The sequence below is a fragment of the Phascolarctos cinereus genome, unplaced genomic scaffold (genome assembly GCF_003287225.1).
Source record: "Phascolarctos cinereus isolate Bilbo 61053 unplaced genomic scaffold, phaCin_HiC Scaffold_3;HRSCAF=262, whole genome shotgun sequence".
Classification (NCBI taxonomy): domain Eukaryota; kingdom Metazoa; phylum Chordata; class Mammalia; order Diprotodontia; family Phascolarctidae; genus Phascolarctos; species Phascolarctos cinereus.
This window is the reverse complement of record NW_027555736.1, coordinates 113,019,508-113,038,838: the sequence shown is the minus strand read 5'-3', so window position 1 is coordinate 113,038,838 and position 19,331 is coordinate 113,019,508. Positions and strand designations below refer to the sequence as shown.

General features: G+C 38.6%; 1 protein-coding gene and 1 long non-coding RNA gene across 3 annotated transcripts in view; one reads left to right on the top strand and one right to left on the bottom strand.

Moving 5' to 3' along the window:
• Nucleotides 1–19,331, bottom strand: part of EFL1 (elongation factor like GTPase 1) — a 208,543-nt gene that overhangs the window by 15,259 nt on the left and 173,953 nt on the right. The window lies entirely within an intron of this gene.
• The window catches only part of LOC110193970 (uncharacterized), a 4,695-nt gene continuing 4,654 nt past the window's right edge, over nucleotides 19,291–19,331 (top strand). Inside the window, exon 1 of the long non-coding RNA XR_002320598.2 lies at nucleotides 19,291–19,331. This exon is cut by the window's right edge and continues 37 nt beyond it. This is a non-coding gene — a long non-coding RNA (uncharacterized LOC110193970).

Sequence of the window (19,331 nt, the reverse complement as noted above, 5' to 3'; positions counted from 1 at the left end):
CAGCTCTCAATACTATGATCCAATGAAAGTGACCATCATTGGAATAATACTGGGAGTAAAACTATACATTCCCAAGGTACTGGTTACATTTTTAATTCTTTTTTTTTTTTTAGTGAGGCAATCAGGGTTAAGTGACTTGCACAGGGTCACACAGCTAGTACATGTCAAGTGTTTGGTCTGAGGCTGGATTTGAACTCAGGTCCTCCTGACTTCAGGGCCGGTGCTCTATCCACTGCGCCACCTAGCTGCCCCTACATTTTTAATTCTTAAGCAGTGTTTTATTGACTGCTTAGTCTCCCTGCTTCCACAGTCCCTCTCCAATTCATCCCCTCACCTGGTTGCCAGAACAATCTTGAAAGCACAGGTTAATCATGCTAGGCCCCTACTCAAGAAATCCAGTGATTATCTATTGCTTCTAGGAAAGAATACAAACTCTTGTTTGATATTGAAGGATTTAATCTGGACCTGATTTATCCAGACTTTTTTCTTCCTATTGCTGTCATGTACTCCACGTTCCAGGCAAAATGGCTTGCTCATTCTATGTCCTGAACACATCAATTCTGCCTCCATGCCTTGGGACAGACTGTCCCCCATGCCTGGTATGTACCTCTAATTCTTAGCCCTACCTCTTGGAATCTCTAGTCTTTGTCAAAGCTCAATTCAAGGCTACTACCCAGGAGATGCCTTGTGATCCCCCTACTTGTTAGTACTTTTCCTCTTCTGAAATCACTTTATATTAACCCTTCTGTGTACATGCTGTGTTCCCCCAAGGAGAAAGTAAGTTCTTGGAGGGCAACATTTGTTTTGTCTTGGTATCTCCAGCACCAAACACAGTGGTTCATATATAACAGGCTTTTAAACAATTATTTGTTGAATGGAAACAACATTAAGACAAAGGAAAAACAACTTGCTCAATTGAGCTGCCTTAAATTTTTAGGGGAAAAAAATGTTTTGGCAGTAAGAAGCACTAAACACTAGATCTCACCAGAGAGGGAGATGAAATCAGTTTCCCTGGAGATCTCTTTAGAATCTCATTAAGAGCCATATGATTGGAAAGCTTTTAAAATAAATTTTGCTGAGAACTTGGGTGGTGTTGGACAAATTAAATTAATTTTGCAGGTCTCTCAAAATTGTATGATTCTACACAATTTAAAAACCAACTATAAATGAATTTAAAATTAAGATTCTTGTTTAAGGACATGCACATGCTTCTAAGAATAAAACTATAAAATCTTATTGTTATCTTAATTATGAACCAGTACAAAGTGTGAAATAGCAGGAGGAACAATGGATTTTGAGGCAGAAGATGTGAGTTTGAATGCTGGCTCTTCTCCTGGTATAACTTAGGGTAAGTGGCTACTTCTCTTCAAACAGGCCTCAGTTTCCCTTGTAAAATGAAAGGGTTGGATTAGGTGATCTTTTAAGCTGCCTGTCAGGGCTAAAACCTATGGTGCTAAAAGTATACGTAATTTAGGACATGAACAGTTACAGAAATGAACAATTTAAAAACTGTCAGATACACAGAGAGGGGGTGAACGTGTGAACATCTGCTGTGAAGTGTGTGTATATGTATGTAATCACTGCAGTTGCTGGCTGTGTTATATTTTAGTCTGAAGTAAAATATGAATAATGTTCATGCTACTCATTGTTTTGTATATTATCACACCTGAGCTGTGTTTTAGATGGAATCAATTAATATTTTTCAGTTGTTTCAAAAATTCAAATTTAAGCTTGAGTGTCAATGGGGTTGTCTTGATTTGGTCTGCATTACTTAAAACAATGGTCAGGAAACTGACAAGAAGAGGTGACACTGCTTTGGCTGAAATCCAAAGAACAATTTCTTCCTGGTAGGCTACTTCATTCAGATGGAGTCTCTTAAAATTCAAGGACTCAGTTAAAAATCTGTGAAAATCTAATGAAAATTTCAAAGGAAAATGATAACAACCACCTACTGTTTCAACCAAAGGTTTGGCTTCTTTTTCTGCCACACTACTGAAAAAGCTCCCATAAAAAGTCACCAATGACTTCCCAAAATGGGCCTTTTTCTTCAATCTTTTATTTCTATGCAAGATTTAGCTCTGTTCCCATTTCTTCTGGATACTTTTTCCCACCATGACTTACAGGACACGGCATTCCCATTTTCCTCATTTTCTATCCCTTCTCTGTATCTTTTCATCTTGCTGTTCACCATTTAAGGTAGGTTTTCCCCAAGTTTCTCTGCTGTGCTCCCTGTATATTCTTTCCCTTGGCAATCTCATTCACTCCCATGGCTTCAACTATTGTCACCTCTATTGAGATGATTTCAAAAACTCTACCCTCTACACCTGACCTCTCTTCTAAGTTCTAGACCCATACCTACAATGCCCTATGAGATCTCTCCTTACCTGGACCAGCACCAGCACTACAAAATAGCCTAAACTCAGCTTATTCTTTTATTAAAAGTCTCTATTTCTGTTTGTGATACCACTAATCTTTCAGGCTCTCAAGTTCAAAACCTTGGTATTGTCTTTGAATTTCCCTCTCCTTCATCTCTCAAACCCTTCCATTACCAAGTATTGTTAATTCCACCTCTGCAATGTCATTTATAGCTATCTCTGCTTTACTTCCACTGCCACTATCTTCAGAAGGCTCACCTTATTACCAACTGCCTGGATTATTTAAGGAACCTTTAACATATTCCTTTGACCTTCTGCCAGACATCATTTTTACACATAGATCTGGTTATTTCATTCTACTTCAAACATTTCTATGGCTCCCTATTACCTATTTCTATGGCTACTAAACCCTACACTGGTTAAATCATTCCATTAAATTTTTTTTTCTCCCCATTTCCTAGTCTTTTAAGATTCCAGGTCCCCTACTAACTGAGTCTAGCCTACTTTTCCAACCTTATCTCCTAGTATTTCCCCCTCTACACACTCTATGCTAATCTAGATCATTTGTCATCCTCTTTTATACTTTCTTTTCTTGCTTCATGCTTTCCCCCACATCTGGAATGCCTTCTCCACTTTGCTGAATTCCTACTCATCCTTTAAAATCCAACTCAAGCCCCACCTCATTCAGGAAGACTTACCTTAAGACCTACTTTAACTTAACAGTTGGTAATGACCTTTCTAATTTTATAAAGCACTTTACTTGTAGCCTTTTCCGTTCATTTATGTATCATTGTATAGCACAGTTATTAGTGTATGTGTCATATTCCCTTATTAGAAAGTAGAAAGATAAACTGTAGGGTTGTTTCGAGGAAAGCCCTTTGCAAACCATAAAGTGTTATATAAATGCAAATCATTATTATTAACACCATCTAAACTATGTATCTCATTCATCACCTAACAAAGAAGGCCCTTAATTTAACTAAGTTGAATTAAATGACTTACTTTAACACCAGGTGATGAGAAAGGTGTGACAAAATAGCTTGTGATCATTATACTCCTTGGTGTCTCTCTAGTCATCCACGTTCCATGTTGATTTTCTCTCCTTATTTTTCCCCTACCTCATTTCTCTCTCCTCTATTTTTCTTCCATCTTCCTTCCAATTTCTTCCCATAATTCTTGTCACCACACTCTCTTAATTCCCCACCATGTGGACACAATGTAGAAATTAGCATATTGATCTTTAATAAAGTTTAAGTTCTTTGTCTTTTTAAAAAATTTTTTTAGTAAAACTGAACTCTGAACAATATAAATAACTAAATTTTCTGAGTGACCATTTACACTTAAACTAACTTCATTTCATAAAGCTTTAGAGCCCTTGGGGACTCTTTTTTAAAATTTTATTTTTAAAAATTAAATTTGTATTTTTTCCAATTATCACTCAATTGTTTTTCTTCTTTCCACTGACTCCGCCCAATGAATTAAAAAGAATCTCGCATCATAAGTTTAGTTAAAATATCTGCCTTTATTTTTCAAGTAGGTGAGTCAAATAATTTATATTTCGCTAAGAAAAAAATTTTTCTTTTTTTTTTTTTCTTGTGGGCCATTGGCCTTTTCATAGAAAAAAATGTCTTCCCCACCACTGGTTTAGAAGTAGTGCTGCCTGGAAATGGACCAGATGATGTCTCAATCTTCATTCTAGCCATATAATCCTACTAACAAGGGGGCAGACTTATAACCTAAAAATACAGATCAGGAATTTGCAACCACTTTTAGCTAATGTTCCATCCTATAACTTATTTTGACCAAAAAAGGGCGAGGGGGAAAAAACCAGCTAGCCTAAAATCAACTTTGGGAATGAAGGGTTTGGGCCAGAAGAACCTCATGTGGTTTGGGGAGGCTTTGTTGGAGGGGCAAGGAATGAATGAAGATTAGTCTTTGGAATTTTGGCACAACTTGTTAGGGTGGGGAAGAATCATAACTCCTTAATGATTCAATAAGCATTATTGAACCCCTATGTTTAAAGCATTGTGCTAGGTGCTTGGGGAAATATACCACTAAGAAAAAGTCCCTGCTCACATGGACCTTATAAGCTAACAGAAAAGACTTATCAGTTATCAGACTAGACTAATTGTATTGGTAAGTTATACTGACCTTAAAACATTTCAAAGAAATATTTTTAAATCCAAGAAAACTAAAGCAACAAGAAACATTTATTAAGAAGGTTTTGTACGTGGTGTGCAATAGTCCTTGTGCCTAAGGAGCACACGTGGGGGTGGGGAAGAAAGTTAACAACTTGATGTTTAAAAAATAAAAACTTATGCAAAATTAAAACCAATAAATTAAGTCTATTTCCATGTATTTTGTTTTTAAAAATAGTTATCATAGAAGAATTAAAATCTATAATGACTGAAACAAAACAATTTATTTTTCAGATTATGATCTGATGAATGCAATAATGGTTTAGTTGCTTAATCTAGATTCTCCCTCTCTCCTTTCTTCTTTCCTTCCTTATCTATATACTCAAATCATGTAAAGAAGACCTGAGTTCAAATCTGCATTAGACAATAGCTGTGTGACCCTGGGTAAGTCACTTAACTTCTCTATGCTTCAGTTCCTTAACTATAAAATGGGAATAATTAATAGCATCTTCCTCTTAGAATTGTTGTGAAGATCAAATGAGTTAACACATATAAAGGGCTATATGAATGCTAGCTATTATCTAAAAACAAGGAGTGTACATTTATTATAATTATTGTCTAGTACTACTATCTGCTTAATACTGCCCCAAAGTGCCATAAAGATTCAGATAAAGGCTATAAGCTCATGTTGACTTGAAAAGTTTGCACATTTTAGAATTTCTACAAGATCCAAATAAGTGGCAGATTACAATTCCTTCTCTGGGCAAAACCATGCCACTTTCTTGCTCAAAAAGCTCTAAAAGATTCCTGATGGTTCATAAGTACAGTACCAATTCTTTATCTTATGAGGTAAAGGGCCAACTCCTTGGTCAAACCTCTAGGAGGTCCCTGACCTGTCTGGCTTGATAATTCACACCCCCTACCACTTGATTCCTCATTCCCATCTCCCTCAACCCTCCTACCCCAAAGTTTCATCCTAACTCCACCTAGCCCTTCCACTGTGCCTCTGGAATGACTGTTCCATAGGCAACATACTTCTCTTTATCTTATATCTTTTGCCCTCCCACTCCTCCCACCTACTAGTTCTTACTGAAACTTGACTCCTCACTGATGATATAGACTCCCTGGCCACCCTTTCCAGTACTGGCTACACCTTCATTCGTTCTCCTTATATTCAATGGTTGAGGCAGGGGAGTTGGAATACTTCTCACTTCCCATCGACACTTGTGGGTTCTCCCCCTACCTCCACCATTGAGTAATCTTTCTTCCTTTGAAGTTGAGGCTATTTATATCTACCATCCAATCAAAATCCTGGTAGCTGTTATCTGTAGACACCCCCCCCCCCCATCACTCCCCTTTCTTCCTCAATGAGTTTGGTACCTGGCACATAATTTTTCTCTCCTCCCCAACTCCTGACCTCATACTAGAGGACTTCAATATTGATAGTAACTCTCCCTCAAATACCCTAACCACTAAGGGCATGCACCATCTCCCCTTCACTAACTACTCTCTCTTCTCCATTTTGATCCTTTGGTAAATCAATTCAACTCTACATTGTCCTCCTCTCTTGAATCCCTACCCCCCTTATCACACTGTCAATTATGTTCAGTCAAGTTTAAGCCTGAGATTACTCCCAGCAGTTGTTGCCTTCACTCCCAGATATGTGCTGCTGAATGAAGATTGAGAAAATCATGCAACTGTTTTTTATGGGGTTTACTACAAATTTATGTTACATAACCTCAACTGGGCCCTTCCCGCAAGCTGTGCAAATTCTACTATACTCCCTTATCAACTCATTATCCCACTCTTCACAAGGATTCTTCCAAGCCTTCTTCATCTCTCCTCTCTCCTCCCCCACCCTCACCATTCTCTCAGCTGAAAACTTTGCCTTACATTCTACAGGAAAAAAAAATGGAAGCTATTTACCATGAGCTATCTCTTTTCCATTCTTTATCAATGATGCCTTCTGCCACTATCTCCCCCTTCACCCCTGTCTCACATGAAGAGGCGTTACTCTTTACCAAGGCCTATCCCCTTACTTGTTCAAAAGGCCTCATTCCATCCCATTTCCTCCAAAAAACTGCTCCTTCTTTCATTTATTTTGTCTTTCTCTGTCTACTGTCTCACTCCCTGCTGCCTAAACACCTGCCCATGTCTCCTTCACCCAGAAAAAATTCTCACTTAATCCTTCCATCTGGCTAACTGCCCTCTTATATCTCTCCTGTCCCTTGTAGCTAACTGCCTGGAAAAGGCCATCTACAACAGGTATCTCCACTTTCTCTCCTCACCCTCTTAACTCCTTATAATATGGCTTCCTACCTTATTATTCCACAGAAACTGCTCTCTCCAAAGTTACCAGGGATCTCTTAGTTGCAATGAACTTTTCTCAATTCTTCTCCTCCTTGACTTCTCTGCAGCCTTTGACACCTGATCACTCTCATCTTTGATATTCTCTTTGCTCTAGGTTTTCGGGGACACTGCTCTCTCCCTGGTTCTCCTACTATGTATCTAAGTGCTCCTTGTCCTCTTCCAGATAACACCCTCTAACCATAAATGTCCCTCAGGGTGTTGTCTTGGACCTTCCTTCTCTTCTCCCTCTATACTATCTCATCAGCTCCCTTGGATTTTAATTACTATGTCTATACTGATGATTCTCAAATCATCTGCTGCTGACCTCCAATCTGGCATCTCTAACTGCCTTTCATACAGCTTGAACTGGACGTTCAGTAGACATCTTAAACTCAAGATATACAAAATGGAACTCATTATCCCTTTACCTTCCTACTCTCAATGGCAACACATCCTCCCAGTCCCCCAGGCTTGCAACCTACAAGTCATCCTGGACTACTCACTATACTCTCACCACCCATATCCAATCTGTTGTCAGGGCCTGATGATTTCACCTTTGCAACATCTCTCAAATAGGCCCCTTTTCTCCTCTTACACTGCCACACTCCTCTGATACTTTGGTACAGGCCCTTATTACCCTATATATTTCAATAGCCTGTCAATGGATCTGCCTACCTCAAGTCTCTCCCCACCCCAATCCATCCTTTATTCAGCTACTAAACTGATTTTCCTAAACCACAGGTCTGATCACAAGCATGCTCCTACTCAATATACTCCAGGAGCTTCCTATTGCCTCTAGGATCAAATTCAAAATGCCCTGTTTAGCATTTAGAGTCTTTTATAACCTAATCCCCTCCTAATTTTCCAGTCTTCTTACACCTTATTCCTCCAACAGGTACTATTCTATCCAGTGACACTGATTTCCTGGCTGTTCCACAAACAACACATTCCATCTCAGTTCTGGGTATTTTCTCTAGCTGTCCCACATGCTCTCCCTACTCTGCACCAACTACTGGCCTTACTCATTTCCTTTAAGTCAAAACTAAAATCCCATCTTTTACTGGAAACCTTGCCTCACCCGTCTTCATTCTGATGCCTTCTCTTTGTTAATTTCCTATATAGAGTTGGCTTTGTACATACTTGTTTGCATGTTATCTCCCCCATAACGCTGTAAGCTCCTTGAGGGCAGGGACTCTCTTGATTCTTTTTATAACCTCAGCTCTTGGCATAGTGTTTGGTACACAGTTAAGTCCTTACCAAATGTTTGATTGACTGACATTGTTAAGACATACTTAGTATCTGGTCCATTGCCAGTTCCTTTCCCTTCTTCCCCATAAGAAGATACTACATAGAAAGGAATTCTGAAACATTGCTTTTTTCAATGGTTTCCACATGGAAAATGCATGTAATTTTATTTTCTCTGTTTTTTTGAAGTACTGCATCCCAAAAGCTCTTGATTGTAAATTATAGTGTGATAGGACACAAATAATAAAATATTTTTAAAATGTTTGAAGTGAGATAGCAGGGACTATGTTATTTCTAAAGCTCATGGGGGGGGAGGGGGGAAGGGAAGGACCTACAGAATCAAGAAGTAGTTGATCAATAATATTTAATTACAATTTACTGCTTCAAGTTTTCTAAAGCTTTTGAAAATAGCATGGTGACAGATGGGAAGGGGACCACAGAAAAGTGGGGAAGGCTTCAAAGAATGATTAAAAAAAACATTTTCTTCTAAGAGATTTTTATTAAAAGCCCAAATTCCAATATGACACTACCTGCAAATGGAGAGCTTCTTTTCTTTGACCTTACCTTTTACAGACCCCCCCACCCCCCCATTACTCCTGTTGATCCTTATCTCATCTCCCAAGATAATTATTCCAAATGTTTTTTCTTTTCTTTTGGTGAATCAATTGGGGTTAAATGACTTGCCTAGGGTCACATAGCTAGTGTCAAGTGTCTGAGGCCAGATTTGAACTCAGGTCCTCCTGACTCCATCTACTGTGCTGCTTAGCTGCCCCCCAGATGTTTTTTCTTCAGGCTCCATTCCTCCTCCTCAACCCACAAACACATTTCCTTTCCACCTCTGCACTTCATTAAGAGGACTGAGACCCTTTGATATGAGTTCCCTCATTTCCCTATTCTGCAAAACTTCTGAGAATTCAATTTTTTCTTCTTAACCTCTAGTTACAGAAAAAGAGGTAAGCCTACTCCTCATTAAGGCTAAATCTGTGCTGCCTTCACCCTTGATCTAGTTTCCTCCTGTCTCCTCTAGGACCTCACTAATTTGGAAGTGACACAAAGTTTGAATCACAGATTTTTTGTCTTTAAAAGCAATTTCATTACTTTCAAGAATGAAGTGTGACTATAAGACAATAATTCTGTTTTTATTTTAAATAAGCACACCAGAACTTATACATCCAAATGCATATGTAACTATCTCATCAAGGCTATTATAGTTCCACTTTTTTTTTTTGGAACGCTATTTGGAACTGCCATGAGAGTAAGCTTTTAAGCCACCAAGAAAATATGTTCCAATACTTTACAGTCATACTTTGTTTCTTATCCTAAATTATTATATCAAGTTGGCTTACCTGCCTTATTCACCAGAATTAGTTCAAATCAACTTCTGGCTAATTCCAGAAATCAAATCTCATCTCAAGGAATGAAAGATGATTCACTATAAAGGAGATTCATAAGAGTGTGCTGCCAGTTCCAAAGACAATTCCCCAAGGGAAAATTTCCTAAACAAGTTTTAAGTAATGGCATATAAGAACATATCTTCTCAGGTGACTACTTAGAAAATCAACACCTTGTGGGAAGATTAATAACAGTAATAACAGCAGGCATTTCTGTAGCAATTAATTTGTGCCAGGTACTATGCTACATACTTTATAGATATTATCACATTTTGATCCTCACAACAACCCTGGGAGGTATCCAATTTTAGAGTTGAGGAAACTGATGCAAAATAAGGTTAAGTGACGTGCCCAGGGTCACAGCTAGTAAGTACTATGTTTGTTTAGGAAAACCTGTCCTATGATTAGAACTAGGCTGAGCTTGGCTTGGCAAGAGGTACAGCAATACTTGCAGCTTTGTCACAACAAGCTTTGCTCAGAAATGCAGGGATAATTTCTAACTGTTTCACTAAGTTAATTTAGCAACAAATCAAAGATTCTCTCAGGAAACAGTGCAAGAGGGGCTCAATGAAGAGTGGAGTAATTGAATTTTAAAGCGTATTGGCCAGGAAGCCAAAAGACCTGGGTTCTAGTTCCTGTTCCATCACCATGCCACCCTGGGCCACTCACTTAGTTCCCTAGTTGGTTAAATGAGGAGTTGATCCAGATGATGTTCAGTCCCAAATATTTCATGACTTTGGGTCTGGAGAGGCAGAAACTTACCACTCTCACTATCAGAAATCAGAAATATTGCTTGGTAAGTCCCTGAAGGAAGACTGAATAAAAAGAAAGCTCACAGAAGGTGTGACTGTTTACTAAACATCTACTATGTGCCGGGTACTATCCTAAGAGATAGGAATACAAAGAAAAGCAAAAGACAGTCCCTGTGAGAAGCTCATAGTTGAATGGGGAGAAAACACACAAACAACTACATACAAACAAGCTATGAAAAGCATATATAGGAAGTGATCAACAGAAGGAAGGCTCTAAGAGAAAGTGGGAAAAGCTTTCTGTAGAAGGTGGTTTAGCTGGGACCTGAAGGAAGCCAGGAAAGCCAAGAGGCTGAGAGGAAAGAGAACATTCCAGGCATGTTGGACAGCCAATGAAAATTCCTGGAGTCTGAGAAAGGTAGTATCTTGTTCCAGGCACAACAAAGAGGTCAGCACCACTGGATTGAAGAGTACCTGGGAAGGAGGCATATAAGATATAAGAAGACTAGAAAGGGGATGGAGGTAGAAATAGGTTATAAAAGGCTTTAAATGCCAAACAGAGGATTTTATCTTTGATCCTGGAAGTGATTGGGAGCTACTGAGGTTCAGATAGTAGGTGACATGGTCAGACCTATACTTTAGGAAAATCACTTTGGCAACTGAATGAAAAATGAACTGGAGTAGGGAAAAGACTCATGGTTTGGAGAACAAGCAGCAAGCTAGTGAGACAGTTCAGGCCTGCATCAGAATGGCAGCAGGATCAGGAGAGAAGGTGGAGCGTTGGAGAGGTGTTGCAAAGGTGAAATAAGCACATCTTAGCAACAGATTGGATATAAGGGTCATAGAGTGAGAGACAGTGAGGAGTCCAAGATGACTCTTATGTTGACAGCCCAGGGGATGACTGTGGAGTGGTGGTATCCTCAATAGTAATAGCAAAGTTTGGAAGGGAAGAAGGCTTATGGGGGAAAGATAATGAGTTCAGTTTCTGATACATTGAGTTTAAGAGGTCTATAAGACACCCAGTTCAAGATATCTAATAGACAGAGATGAAATATGGAGGTCAGCAGACAGGGTTAGGGCTGAATAAATAGAGTTGAGATTAATCTGCATAGAGAGAATTGATTCCATGAGAGCTGATAAAATCACCAAGTGAAATGGTACAAAGGAAGAGGAGAAGAGAGACTAGGACAGATCCTAAAACCACTTAATTGCATCCATCGAGACAGTCCCTTGTATTTAACGCTTTGTATTTATTCTTTTGATATTTGTTCTATATGTATTATATGTGATATGTTCCTATTGTCTCCCCTGTTAGAATGTAAGCTGTTCGTGGGGAGGGACAATTTCCTTCTTTGTATTTGTGAGCTCAGAGCACAACGCCTGGTACATAGTAAACACTTAATAAAGCACGTTGACTGAATAGTGGTATGCGTCATTCCCAAAAGGAATGGAGAGAAGAGGAGAAACTGAACAGACAACTGCTAGCTTAGTCATTATTCAACTGTATAATCTTGGCTTAGTCATAACTTCCTACTCTCCTGCTGCTGAATGGGGCTATATGAACTCTGCAATCCAGTCATCGACACCATCACTTTTTAATTTCCCTAACCCCACACAGACAATATACATTTATCCTAGCTAATCTCAAGAAAGCCCTCAATATAGCAAGGATCTCCTTTCATTTTACCCTGATTCTCTCTTCCACTTAAGAAGAGTGGCTGTTCCAAAACCTTTCTTCTCTCCTCAAGACTACCACGGCACCTTCTCCCTGCTACCCTTTCACATGATGACCTAATTTAGATTCAGACTAATACACCATACTTTCTACCAGGATAAGCTCCAAAGAGACATGTAACCTAGGTATAAAAGATTACATCATAAATAAATTAGGGAAATATGGAAAAAAGTTACCTATCTGATCTATAGATAGGAGAAAAATTCATGACTAAACAAGAGACAGAGTTCACAGACAATTAAATGAATAATTTTGAATATATAAAATTTTCAAAAAATTCTGCACAAACAAATTCAGTAAAGATTAAAAGGGAAACAATTACCTGAGGAAAAAAAATCTTTGCAACAAGTTTTTCTGATAAAGGTCTCATTTCCAAGGTACTTAAGGAACTGATTCAAATTTATAAGAATAAGAGTCATTCACTAATTAATAAACAAACTAAGGTATGAACAGGAACTTCTCAAGGAAGAAACCTAGGTTACTACAGCCCTATGAAAAAATGCTGTAATCACTAATATTTAGAAAAGGGCAAATAAAAGTAATTCTGAGATTCTACCTCACAATCTGATTGGTAAAAATGACAAAAAAGGAAAATGATTAGATGTTGAACGTTCTGTGGGAAAATAGGCACATTACATTGATACATTGTTGGTGAACCTGTGAATTGGTACAACCATTCTGGTAAGCAATTTGGAATTATACAGGAAAAGTTGTTAAATAAATAGTACATGACCTTCGACTCAGCTATACTATTGCTAGCCTATACCCAAAGAAAGCAAACAAACAGGAAAAGATCTTATATGTACAACAATATTTACAGCAGCTATTTTTGTGGTGGCAAAAAGTTGGAAATTAAAGGGATGCCAATCAATTGAGGAAAGGCTAAATAAATTGTGGTATATAAATGTGATGGAGTATTATTTGTGCTGTAAGAAATAAGGAAATAAATGATTTAATGAAAGAGGAATAGACTTATATGAGCTGATACAGAATAAAGTAGAACCAGAATAACAATTTATGGAATAACAACTCTGTAAAGACAAAAATCTTTGAAAGCTCTAAGAATTATGATCCATGCAATGACCATTCATGATTCCAGAGACTGATGATGAAATATACAATCTACATTCTGACAGAGGTGAGAGATATAGGGTGCAGAACGAGATAGATATTTTCGTATACAGCAAATGAATTTGTTTTGCTTGTCTATGCATGTTTGTTATAAATATTTCTCTTTCTCCCTCTGCCCCCATCCCCTCCCATCTTCAGTTTCTTCTTTCCCGCTGCCTAAAAACACACATGTCCTCTCTAGTCTTAAAAAAAACTTTCAACAGATTCACCATCCAGCATAGGCATCATCCTGCATCTTTCCTCAATTTTTCAGCCAAACTCCTTGGAAAAAAGCATCTTACTAGGTGCTTCTACTTCTGCTCCTTTTACTTCCTTTAAAAAAAAACAACAACTATACAATCTGGCTTTTTAACTTTTTTTGGCTAGGCAATAGGGTTAAGTGACTTGCCCCGGATCACGCAGTTAGTGTTATGTGTCTGAGGCTGAATTTGAACTCAGGTCCTCCTGACTCCAGGGCCGGTTCTCTATCCACTGTGCTACCTAGCTGCCCCAAAACAGGTTGCTTTATTTATTTTTTTTTTTTTTGGTGAGGTGGTCGGGGTTAAGCGACTTGCCCAGGGTCACACAGCTAGTAAGTGTCAAGCATCTGAGATCGGCTTTGAATTCAGGTCCTCCTGACTCCAAGGCCGGAGCTCCACCCAATGCGTGCAATCTGGCTTTTGACTGCATTGCTCATCTGAAATTGCTCTCTCCAAATTTACCAAAGACCTGTTAATTGCCAAGTCTAATGGCCTTTCTCAATCCTCAACCTTCATAACCTCTCTGCAGCATTTGACAATTTAGTTACTCACACATTAACATGCCACCTCTTGTCTCAATGTCTTCACATTAGCTGCCCACCTCCCCTCACTCTCAAGCCTGGAATTCGATCCTTCCTTTCCTCAGCCTCTTGGAAGCTCTGGTTTCCTTCCAGCCTCAGCTCAAGCACCACCTTCTGCATGAAGACCTTCCTGATTCCCCCAGGTGCTAGCACCTTCACCTCCAAGGTTACCTTGCATTGTAGGCTAGAACTCACCTGGTCTGGTCTGACTGATTCAGGTTAGAGAATGAGATAAACAATGACAGGCTTCTTAGATTTTAGGAACTCTTTGAACTTGGATGGGAGGAAAATTACATCTTCATTTTCACTCACCTCTAAATAAAACGTAGCATTTACTTCTATGAATTAAAAAATATTATTTTGAGAAGGGGTCCATGGCCTTCACTAGCCTGCCATGACACAAAAAAGATTAAGAACCCCAGATTTAGCAGTTAACAAAAAGAGGTTTATGTAATTATAGCAAGGAAGAATATTAAGCAAAGACAAAGGACTGATTCATTTGGGCACAGCTTCCCTGATGCTGTATTTGCCATGACACTGCATGGTCAGAAGCATGTATGCAGGCTGAGAGGAACTCATAATTCCTGGTGTGTGGAGTCTGTACTTAGGCCACCAGAAAGTTATTACGTCAATATTTCTAGCTTTAGTTTACTGGGCTAATTAAGTCTCAAGGTTGCTTTTAATATTTTGTAAGGAAAAACCAGTCTATCTTGAGTGAAGTGGGGCCCTAGGAAAAGATAACTCAACCTATGTGGCCGGGAGCTAAGAGATACAGCTCCTATCACACCATGTGTCTTATATGTATCTGTGAGTATGTTTTGACTATGCCTACATATATGTACATGTTGTCTCCCCTACTATAATGTACATTCCTTGAGGGGAAGGGCTGATTCACTTCTCTCTCTTTTCCTAGGACCTAGCCCTTGCCTGCCAAATAGTACACACTTAATAAATGTTTGTTTGATTAAACTCTCCAGGTTTCAATTTCCTCACCTGTAAAATGAAGGGGGTGAGACTAAAGCTCTACGATTTATAAGGTACTTTTCCTAATTATGATGTCTGTGGTTACATAAGAGTAGAAATTGAAATTTCAGCATGCTTTCTGTTCTTTGATTTGATCATTAGAACATTAGTTATGGTCACGTTTAAAAAGAGCTGTAAAAAATTGTTATTCAGCAAGGTCAAGAATAAGATATTCTGATTAATACAAAGTTACTATTAATGGCATACAGATCAACAATTTTCAAAAAGTTAAAGTAGGAAAATAACGTATTACTGAAAAGTGTAACTTTTTCAGAAGGCTAAAATGCCTCTCAGTGTCTCAGTTACTAACTGAAACATTAATTATCATTACATAAACTGTAACTACAGTAGATGTAGCTATCCTGAGGTTGGTTCAAAAAAACCCCTCAACATTTTATTGGACATTTCTTCTCTCATTAAACAAAAGTGCCAAATATGCTTCTCCCCCCCCAAAAAAAAGGTTGTTTGGGTTCCTTGCCATGCAGACACCCCAAGAAACATTGTAGAATAGAGGAAAGTACAGAATTTGGAGTCAGTGGACCTGGGTGTGAGTCCCTGCTTTGCCATTTACCATCTATGTGACTTGGAGCAGATTACTTAAGAGCTCTGGACCTCATGTTTCCTGACTTGTAAAATGGGTGTGTGTGTGGGGGGACGACTGGGTGGTCTCTAAGATCCCTTCTAGCTCTACATCTTATGATCTGGTGATTCACCTCAGTAAAAGATAAGCTTGGTGGACATGCTTCCAATGTGCTCCAAAAAGTTACCTGAAAAGCCCTAGTACCAGGTATAAACTCTGAAGAGGTTAAAGACAGAAGGAAAGGTCCCATACATACTAAAATAATCACAGCAGCACTTTTTCTGTGGTAGCAAAAAACTGGAAATAGAGTGAGTGCCCATTATCTGGGGAATGGCTGAACAAATTAGGATATGTGAATGCAATGAAAGACTTGCAACGCAAGAGATCATGTACATGAAGAAAAAACTGTTGGGAAGACTGATATGAACTGATACAGAGGGAAGAAGACAGAACCAAGAGAAGAATATGTACAATGACCATAATAATGTGTGTGTGTGTGTGTGTGTGTGTGTGTGAGAGAGAGAGAGAGAGAGAGAGAGAGAGAGAGAGAGAGAGAGAGAGACAGTTGGGAGAAAAGAATGGGGAAGTATTAGGAAATGAAAGTGAAGACAAAAAAACTTGGCAAAACTTTTTTTGGATCGATTCTTCATAAGTTCTTAAAATATAATACTAGAGAACAGTGATACTCAAATTTTTGTGGTCTTTGGAACCCTTCAGTAGGGCAAAAGATGCTTACTCACTACTGTTAAGGGAGAAATGGACCTATGATCTAAATGTCCCAGAGGACACCTAGAAAAGAAAACCCTCTTCACCAGTGGAGGCCAGCACTTCTTTGGTAACTTAGTGCCTCGAGCACTGAAGGGTTAAATGGTTAAGGTCACATAGCCAGTAAACGTCAGAAGTGGGGTTTGAACCCAAGTCTTACTGGCTTTGAGGACAACTCCCTACCTATTATACCACCTAGTCTTTCACCTGCTTCTGTAAAAAATAAAAAATGTCATGTAAATCAATGGAAATAATGAAGCTACTATAATGTTAACATCAATCAGGTAGTGTAAGTTTTAATTAAATAAAACGAGTAAATTATTTACTCAACAGAAATAAAAGCATATACACATTTTATTGGAAACCTTAGTACAGCATGTCGGGCATCTGGGGGAACATCTCAGACATCACAATGCACTGTTCTTTGTGACTGACTTTCTGTTTAGACAAACAACAGGTTTTGACCACTGGCAAAAAATGAAGAAATCTTAAAAAGTTACACTGAAGCTGCTTACAGTTAACTGGTATAAAAAATGAAACCAAAAACATTTCCATATGCCTTGATTGTATTATAAGCAGAATTCTGAGTCTACCACAGCTGACTTTCCCTTTAATCTGGAGGCTCTGACTTTAATGATACAAGAAACACTTTAACTTTTTGTATGTTTTACAGGACGTTTTATTCAGTCAAAAGTAAAGTGTATCATAATCTTGTAGGCAGCCTCAGATGTAATTTAAGCATGGGGAGGATCAACTTGTATACCCACTCCTATTTTCTATAAAACTTGGATTTGTCTCTTTGGTTTCTCTTTATAATCTGCTCTTTGTAACCAGTAAGAAATGCAATGCTACCATGAGTTATTTTTCTTGATACTGGTAAATCATTTTTCTCCCAAAAAAAAAATCATTTTGGAAGACAGCATCATCCAAAATGACAAATGGATGGAGTAAGAAAATACAATGGTCAAAAGGTTGTGCATGTTCCAATGTTTTGGAAAGGTAAACAGGCTTCTCACACTTTCACAAGCTATGTGGTAACTGCACCTTCATCTTTTTTCCTCCTTACAGAGCCCTGGGATTGCAGTGAACAGGCACACTGCAGAGAGCACTGGTCATAACATGTGTAAGCTCTTGAGTGCATCCAATGACATGCTTTGCTGACTGGTCACTAGGTAACATGACACTACACTGGGGAGGGGAGGGAGAGATGCCACAGTGGTTATACATCCATATATTACCAGAGGGTGATGTAAATGCCACAGCCACAATTAGCTTTTAAAGAACACTATGTTAGCAGTGCTTCAAAAGGTTAATAGGAGAAAAGCTTTAATGTGTCTAAGAGCTACTTATAACCACACTGCCTTTCCCCACTGAAGGCTGGAGGATGAACAACTAAAATGGCGAGTGGAATACGAAAAAAGCTGGGTAGAGAGCCTCAAGATCAATACGTTAGACAAAGAGAGTCAAGAAAAGTAGTGGCAGAGTCAGAAAACCTGTATTTGTGCAGAGTAGTGGAAAGAGCACTAGATTGGAAGTCAGGAAGAATCTGAATTGAGATCTTGCCAATGGGCCTCAGTTTCTTCATCTGTATAATGGGGATATGGGATTCTACAATGGCTAAGGCCTCTTCTAGTTTTATTGTCTATGATCATATGACCTCTAAGACCGTCCACCTCTAAATACCATGATTCTAAATATTTAAAGTCATAATATTAACAAAAAAGTTTATCAATTTTTACATTAATAGGGTAAAATGAATTACTTCATCAAATTCTGGAAAACTAGAACTAGGGATTACCACTTGAAGCTTGAGAGGTACATTTAGAGCAAATAAAAGAATATACTGCTTTACATAATAATAAAAATAATTAGCATTTATATATATAGCACTTTACCCAGCAGCTTAGCGGCACAGAGGATAGAGTGCCAGGCCTGGAGTCAGGAAGACTCCTCTCCCTGAGTTCAAATCCGGCCTCAGACACTTAGTAGCTGTGAGACCGTGGGCAAGTCATTTAACCCTGTTTGCCTCAGTTTCCTCATCTATAAAATGAGCTGGAGAAGGAAATGACAAACCATTCCAGTATCTCTGCCAAGAAAACTCCAAATCAGGTCACAAAGAGTCAAACACAACTAAAAATGACTGAATGACAACAATGGCACTTTAAGGTTTGTAAAACATTTTACATAACAACCTTGCCCAGCAGATGCTATTAGTATCACCATTTACAGATGAGGAAACTGAGACTGCAACAGGTTGAGTGATTTGCACAGGGTCACACAGCTACCAAGTAGCTATGGAAGGATTTGAACACAGGTCCTCCGGACTCCAAATCCAGCATTCTATTCTCTAGCCACCTAGCTGCCCCCAAAGCAAAGAATATATTTATGAATCTTGTCATGATAGGAGTTGCTGCAGACTTCAAGTACACAAATATTTTAAAAGAAGAGATTAGATTAGATTAGATTTAGAGCTGGAAAGAGATCTTCAATGCCATCTAGCCCAACCACTTCATTGCACAAATGAAGAACTGAGGCCCAGAGAAGCTGACATGCCTAAGGTCACATTGGGAGGAAGACGTAAAGCTAGGATTTGAACCCAAGTGATACAGAGATCTGCAACAGATCTAAAGAAAGACAGAAGTTTATGTGACAGTTACAATACTTGAGATTGATATCAAGGAGGATAACTATATCCTTTAGTTTTTAGCCTTTAAAAAATTTAAATTTAATATTTTTCCAGTGAAAATCTACTTTTTGTCCCTCCTTCCCTCCCTATTGAGAAAGAAGGAAAAACAACTCCCTCATTGCAAACATGCATAGTCAAGTAAAACAAATTCCTGCACTGGTCATGTCCAAAAAAGAGTCTCGATCTGTACTCTGAGTGGGTCATATGTTTCACTGTGAGTCCTCTCGAATCATTCTAGCCTTCTGTAAGTAACCAGATTGGTGTGTCTAGCAATACAGAAAGCAGAAACATTATTCAAAGGCAGCAATAAGGAAAAAATGAAATGTCTGAACATTCTTTCCCTT